Here is a 6,928-nt window from a genome sequence, read left to right on the forward strand (position 1 = left end):
CAAGGAAGCTGAATAATGTGTGTTCGCACATAAGGCTCCGAAACCCGGCTCATCCGCATTTTGGGTTAATTGTTAAGCGAATGAGGATTGAAGAAAATACATTTAAAAATTACTATATTTTTCAAATGAAAACTATTATATGAATAAAAAATTGCGACTCAAATCATTCGGTGGACTTGCAAAATGCCGCTTAAGAAAGTCAAGGAGTTTTTCCGATTTTAAAAATACGAGAAAAGACAAACAACGCAATCGAGTAACCACAAAAGTTATTAACAACAGCCAAAACTCGCCGTCTATCTTTAGAAAAAACTTATCAACCAACTCTAAATAGCGGCAGGTAAAAACTAAACAAAAAAGAACTGAAAAAATGGATCGAGTCCTGCATGAGACCCAGCTACAAGTAGACGAAAAACATCAAAAGCAGCTTGTATAAATTTTACAATTATTTTTTCAAATGAGACACCCATAAGACCTCACTTTTATAAGAAAATGTTATCCGTTGACAAAAATAACGTGAAATACGGACAATTGTCAAAAAAAATCTGAAAGCTTTTGTCAATCCCGTTATAACCTTAATCAGTTCAGTGAAAACTTCAGATCTGTTCAACTGCTCTTTTTTTATGACAACAATGTTGTGATATTTGGCCTCTAGTTAACAAAAATAGGTAACTAAAGAAAAGAGACAATAAAGAACAGAAGATAGAAAATTCAGAAAGACCTAATTTTTTGAAGACAAGATCTTTCCAAGTCATGAAAGCCGTCAGCAATTATTTCAAATCAGGAGAATCTTTCCTTTATTCCTCCAACGGAAGCCATTGCTACCTGTATTGAATCAAAATGTGCTAAACGTTTACAAAAAGAAACTTGATCGCAGACACAAATTTTAAAAAATATATTAATCTTTTTGAAGAAAACTCAACTTCAAATCCGTTAAAACCATAATTTTGACAATCAAAAACTATTCAACTTCTTTGATGTCAGAAAAATAAAAATTGACTTTTATTTCTTAGGACTTGGTATCAAAAAACAAAAAAGAAACAAAAGATTCATAGCAAAAGAAGGTTTTTTTTAAAAACAATTTTTTGAAAAGTTATGAGAATTCATCAGCTCTAAACAGAAAAACCTAAACATTTTTTATTTGCTCACGGAATCCTTTGAGACCTTTCTAAAACTTAATTTAAACATTTTAATTCTTTTTCTGAAAAACCGTTGTCGAAGCCGTTAAAACCCTAATTATTTCACTAAAAAACGAAAATCAGCGTTTGCGTCACCTTGCGACCTCAAAATATGAGATATGACGTGCGATTAACGAGACTGGTTAACAAATAGGCAAACAGAACAGAGAATGAAAGAGTTTGTAAATTGTTTTTGTTTCTTGATAAAGTTAACTTTAAGATCTTGATAACGATCAGCTAACAAATAAAATCAGAAAAAACGCTCAAATAATGCTTCATAAAAAAAATCAAGACTTTTGAGAATTCCTATTTTTTCAGAAGTTCTCAGACAACTGCAGGAAGGAAGGCAGTTATATCCAAAATTGAAATGAATTCCATTAAATTTTTATAGGAAACGGTGTCGAAGCCATTTAAACCATAAAACTATATAAAATTAATTGTGACTCGTTTTTGTACGCCAATGAAGTGATGACTTCCCTGTCATAATTTGATAATGAGACAAAACTAGAAAAAAACCTGAAAAATGGGCAATTGTCCAAAAAAAAACATTTTTTTGTGAAAATATTAATTTTAAAGCCAGAAAAACATTTAATTAAAGCGTGAAGCCGCCTGAGAAATTGAAAATTTTTAAAGCTAAAGATAATTTCTGTTTTTGCTGAATTTAGGCTGTAGATCAAAAATAAGTGAAAAATAGTGCAAAGCTCTATAATCTCTTTTTTTTCTTGAAAATGAATGAGTTAAATTCAAAAAGACAAAAAGCTTCCGACTAAAAGGTTTAAAACAATTGCTCATGAAGGCAGTGTGACCAATAGTTCATAAAGCCAATTCGACTTGTCAATATTAGGCCTTGATATGAGATATTCTGTTATGTAATGAACAAGAAAATTTGATAATTTTTCTAGAAAAAAGACATCCACTGATTACAATCCGGATTATTTTTGCATTTCAGAGTTCCACGATCAGACCAAACCAGCCTTGCTGTTACTAGTCGCACATTAAGAACATGCAATGGTTCCCATTTCAAGGAACAAAGATACATTGGCAAAACGTTCAGTTGTGAAAAAAAATGATGCTGTTTACATATTTATCGAGATTTTTAAGCCAAAAACAAGCAACATTTTCACCCAGAAAACTTTTAAAGATAGCGGAGAGGTATATCAGCTGTCTCATCAGTTGAAGGAAACTGTGTCAGCAATTTTTAGAAGTTAATTTGCGGCAAACTCAAGCAAAGTTAATGAAAGAAGATTAATTTTTGCAATTTTCAATTAAAATGGCTGATTTTTTTAGACAAGAAGCAAACATTTGAGCCAAAAATTAGATAAAAATTTTCATCGACACTCTTCTGTCTTCAGAAAACAAACCAACGACACTTTTTGCAACAATGTTAACATATCTTAGCAAAACTGACAACAAAATTGTCAAAAAGTCAAGTAAATGTGAATAAAAGCAACGGAAATTCTTCTATTATTCACAAAAACTAAACCTCCTTAACTCACTGAAAAAAGCTAAAAACCAAAAAATCTTTTCAATTCCATATTGTACGCTGTACGGGCTTTCTAATGACACCCCTCACAGCTCTCTGAAAAATGACCAACCAAAAAAACGCATTTGAGTATATAGTTGCTCCCCACAGTAATGTGGGTTGGAACAACTTTTTTATATTGTTTTTACATTGTTAGCAAAAAATAACATTTTGCTTTTTTTTTACTCTAACAGTTTTTTTTGTTTTCTGTCCGAACTTCTGCAAGTATTAAGTTTGCTGGAATCCTTTTTTTCTTTGGCTCTGATAGATTTCGTCGTGCTGTTTTTGGTGTTGAAAGACATCACAAAAATTTCAAATAATTTTTTTAATTTAGAGTCATACATCAAATTTCTAAACAGAAAAGTAAAAGAGAAAAATAGTTGCATAAATTCTCAATGTAGATTTTGAATCGGAAAACTGTTCAAATCCTTTCAAATCCTACACGAATCTCATGAAACGTTTGTCTAATAATGTTTTTCCCTCTGTTTTTAGGAGTTGACTTTGCGATTCTTTCAATGGCAGAGGTGGCCATTTTGACTTACGGTTCTTACGGTGACTTCGCAACTCATTTCGGGAAAGACAAACAAGCCATCTACTACCCCTTTAATCACTCCTCCCACGATGCAACAGGTGTGAACAAAGGATTGCCCAGATTCAAAGGAATTCCATGGACTGTTCTGAAGAAAACTTAGGATTCTTTTGTTAACTTATATTTCAATCTTGGACTTTTTGAAATTAAATATTTAAACGACACAATAACTCAACCTGCTCGTTAATTTCGAGAAATCTCAATTTTCAAGTTTGCCAAACATTGCATCGCACGTTTTTGATGCAAGTTTTCAGGCTATGATTTATCAAATGAAAACTTTCCTTGTTTTTTTCGGTTTTTTATTAATAGCCTCTTCAGCAATTCCAGGTGGCTACTATTGCGCTCCCGATTTTTTTTACTGTCTAACAGATTTTTGTTTCGTCTTGCCCTGAGTTTTTGGAATTGACTTTTTCATTGACATCAGTGACTTCTACTGTTTTACAGTTAAAATTTGTGTTCGTGACGTCATTTCTGCGTTTAGGTCAATTGCGTGACTTACCTCACTCAAAAAATTGACTTCTGAACTCACTTATGGAACTATAAATTTTTTGGAACATTATACTAATTAAAGGTCAATAGTGTGCATCTAAGTAGTGCCAAACTTATATGCCCTAATTCCTGAGTAATAGAGTCTTGTGTTTTAATATCGATTACTAATTTTGAAAAAAGCTCCATTAGGGTTTTTTCCTCGTAGAGCAAATGTGTCTCATAAAAATGACAGCCCGAATCTAACCCAAAAAGTCTAGTGGTCTATTAAAGGAATGGTGGTCGATCTGTCAATCTTATTTCTTTAGTTGTTTCAATTCATGGTAGGTGACAAGCGTCTATCGCGGCTAATTTCTGACAATCTGCGGCTATGTTTTATCCTAATCCAATAAATTTTTTAAGAATCCTAGTCCATGATTAAATGTAAATTTTGTAAAAAAAATGTGCTGAAAACAAGCAGAACAAAAATTATTCTGCAGATACAGCACTATATTGTCAAACATATTTAAAACAACTTCCAGCTCATACAACACATGTATTAAAAATACTATCTTGACCAGAAAACTACGCATGAAATGAATTGTGCTTTTTAAGCATGATTTAATCATTTATTAAACAATTTATTAATCGAGACGTGAAATCTAAAGCTCTAAACATTTGATTTTTGGTTTTCTTGCTTACGCAGTGAAAAAGCTGATATAGCTTTATTTTAGTCTGTTAGTGTTTGGGAGGATGTCACGTTAAGAAAATTGATTTGTCTTTTATGGAAACACAAAAAAAATTACGATAAAGATCCAGCGCAAAGCTTGCAAACATACATTACGAGGAAAGCAAAAGTTTCTAGGCAAACAAAAACGAGAGGAAAGACTTTAAAATCGACAAAAAAAATCTGAGAAAAAATTTAGTAAACGATTTTTAATAGCCGCGCAGCGATAGCGGCTATTATTGGGGACATCGTGGTTTTTTTTTTAATTCGTCGTCTCCATCGATGATTCCTGGGACCTGACTTCTCGGAATTTACTTTTTCAATTTCAGTGAATTCTACTGCACTGCAGTTAAATTTTGTGTGCGTGACGTCATTTTTTCTGCTAAAAAATGACTGATCATGCTTAATGAACTTTAAATTTTATAAACATTCACTAGTTAAAGGTCAATAGTGTGCATCTAAGTAGTGCCAAACTTATATGCCCTATTTCTTGAGTATCAGAGTCATGAATTTTGGATTTCGAATAAAAATTTTGAAAAAACACCATTAGGGGTTTTTCCGTTTAGAGCATATGTGTCACATAAAAATGGCAGTCTGACTCCGAAATCCTAGTGGTCTATTAAAGGACTAGTGGTCAATCTGTCTATTTTATTTCTTTAGTTGTTTCAATTCATGCAAGGCCACAAGCGTGTATCGCGGCTATTTTCCGGCAATCTGCTGGCTATGTTCTTGACTAATGCTTTCTCGGGTTCCTTAACTGGAATGATGAACGCTATGTTATAAATGAACTTGAGCTTATAGTAGTTCGGTCCTTTGAAAATCTTACATAGTAAGTTTGGGCCGTTCCCTCAATGTCATTACAAATGACCATTACCCTAAATAAAGAAAAAAGACTGCTCCAACAAGTTATGCAATAACAGATGACACTTTGGAATGATCAATTTTTGCTAACTGGTTTAAATAAATCTCCACGATGCCATAATAGTGCCAGTAGACCAAATACGTTGTGGCACCCAAATTATGAAGCAAAAGCCACAAATAGATATGATAAAGAGTTTGCCTTGCAAAAATTATCCGCTTTTGCATTTATTTTTGACGCGAAAAAAAACTTCCCGACATTTCAGGCGCACTCTACAAGAAAACAAAGCTGAACTACATTTTGCATTGTGTAACGCTAAAAATTAGCTGCTCTCCTCCAACATCGCAAATGATAAGATATTTTGCATATGAAAAGTTTTTTGCACGTTATTTTGAAAAGATTTAAAAAAGAACCGAGGTGATAACTCTCGGATCAACCCCCCAGTCGATTTCGAATGGTTATCTTGCAAGATTCTGGCAGATTCTGCCAGAATCTTGCAAGATAACCAATTTTCTGCCAGAATCTTGCAAGATAACCATTTTTCTGCCAGAATCTTACAAGATAGCCATTTTTTCTGCCAGAATCTTACAAGATAACCCTTTTTTTAAGTACTTCCTACAGCTAAAAATCTTGCGCGAAACGTCCTAAAGTGCTCGAAAAAAATATAAAACGTCGCAATATTTGAATGTACACATATTTTGGGCATCGACAAAAAAAAGTGGAATAATGATTATCACCATACATTTATTAATCCAAGGCATCAGCAAAGAAGTCCTTCCATCTTCGATCTTTTTTATATCATTTTTTAACTTTTCTGTTTCTTGATGTTCTTTTTCTTGATTTTTTTTGATTTTCTTGGGTTGCAGTTGGGCTGAAGCTGGGCTGCAGTTGGGTTGAAGACTTGCTATGACACAGAGGAAAATCTGAACATTAGGCACTCAAAAAAATCTACAAGCACGGCGTGCCCAAAAACAGGAAAACAGGCCAGAAAAACAAAACAAATTGATGGAACGGAGTGCCAAAAAACAAGAGAAAAACAGAAATGCACTAGAAAAACAACAAAAAACACGAAAAAAAACCACAAGGCACGGTGTGCCAAAGGGAGAGAGAGAGAGAAAAACTGAACATTAGGCACTAAAAAAAATACAAGCACGGCGTGCCCAAAAACAGGAAAACAGGCCAGAAAAACGAAAAAAAACTGATGGCACGGAGTGCCAAAAAACAAGAGAAAAACAAAAATGCACTAGAAAAACAACAAAAAAACACAAAAAAAACCACTAGGCACGGTGTGCCAAAGAGAGAGTGAGAGAGAGAGAGAGAAACTGAACATTAGGCACTCAAAAAAAAATACAAGCACGGCGTGCCCAAAAACAGGAAAACAGGCCAGAAAAACGAGAAAAAACTGATGGCACGGAGTGCCAAAAAACAAGAGAAAAACAAAAATGCACTAGAAAAACAACAAAAAAACACAAAAAAACCACTAGGCACGGTGTGCCAAAGAGAGAGTGAGAGAGAGAGAGAGAGAGAGAAACTGAACATTAGGCACTCAAAAAAAATACAAGCATGGCGTGCCCAAAAAGAGGAAAACAGG

Source organism: Convolutriloba macropyga, chromosome 11 (genome assembly GCF_964194025.1).
Source record: "Convolutriloba macropyga chromosome 11, txConMacr16.3, whole genome shotgun sequence".
NCBI classification, from domain to species: domain Eukaryota; kingdom Metazoa; phylum Xenacoelomorpha; order Acoela; family Convolutidae; genus Convolutriloba; species Convolutriloba macropyga.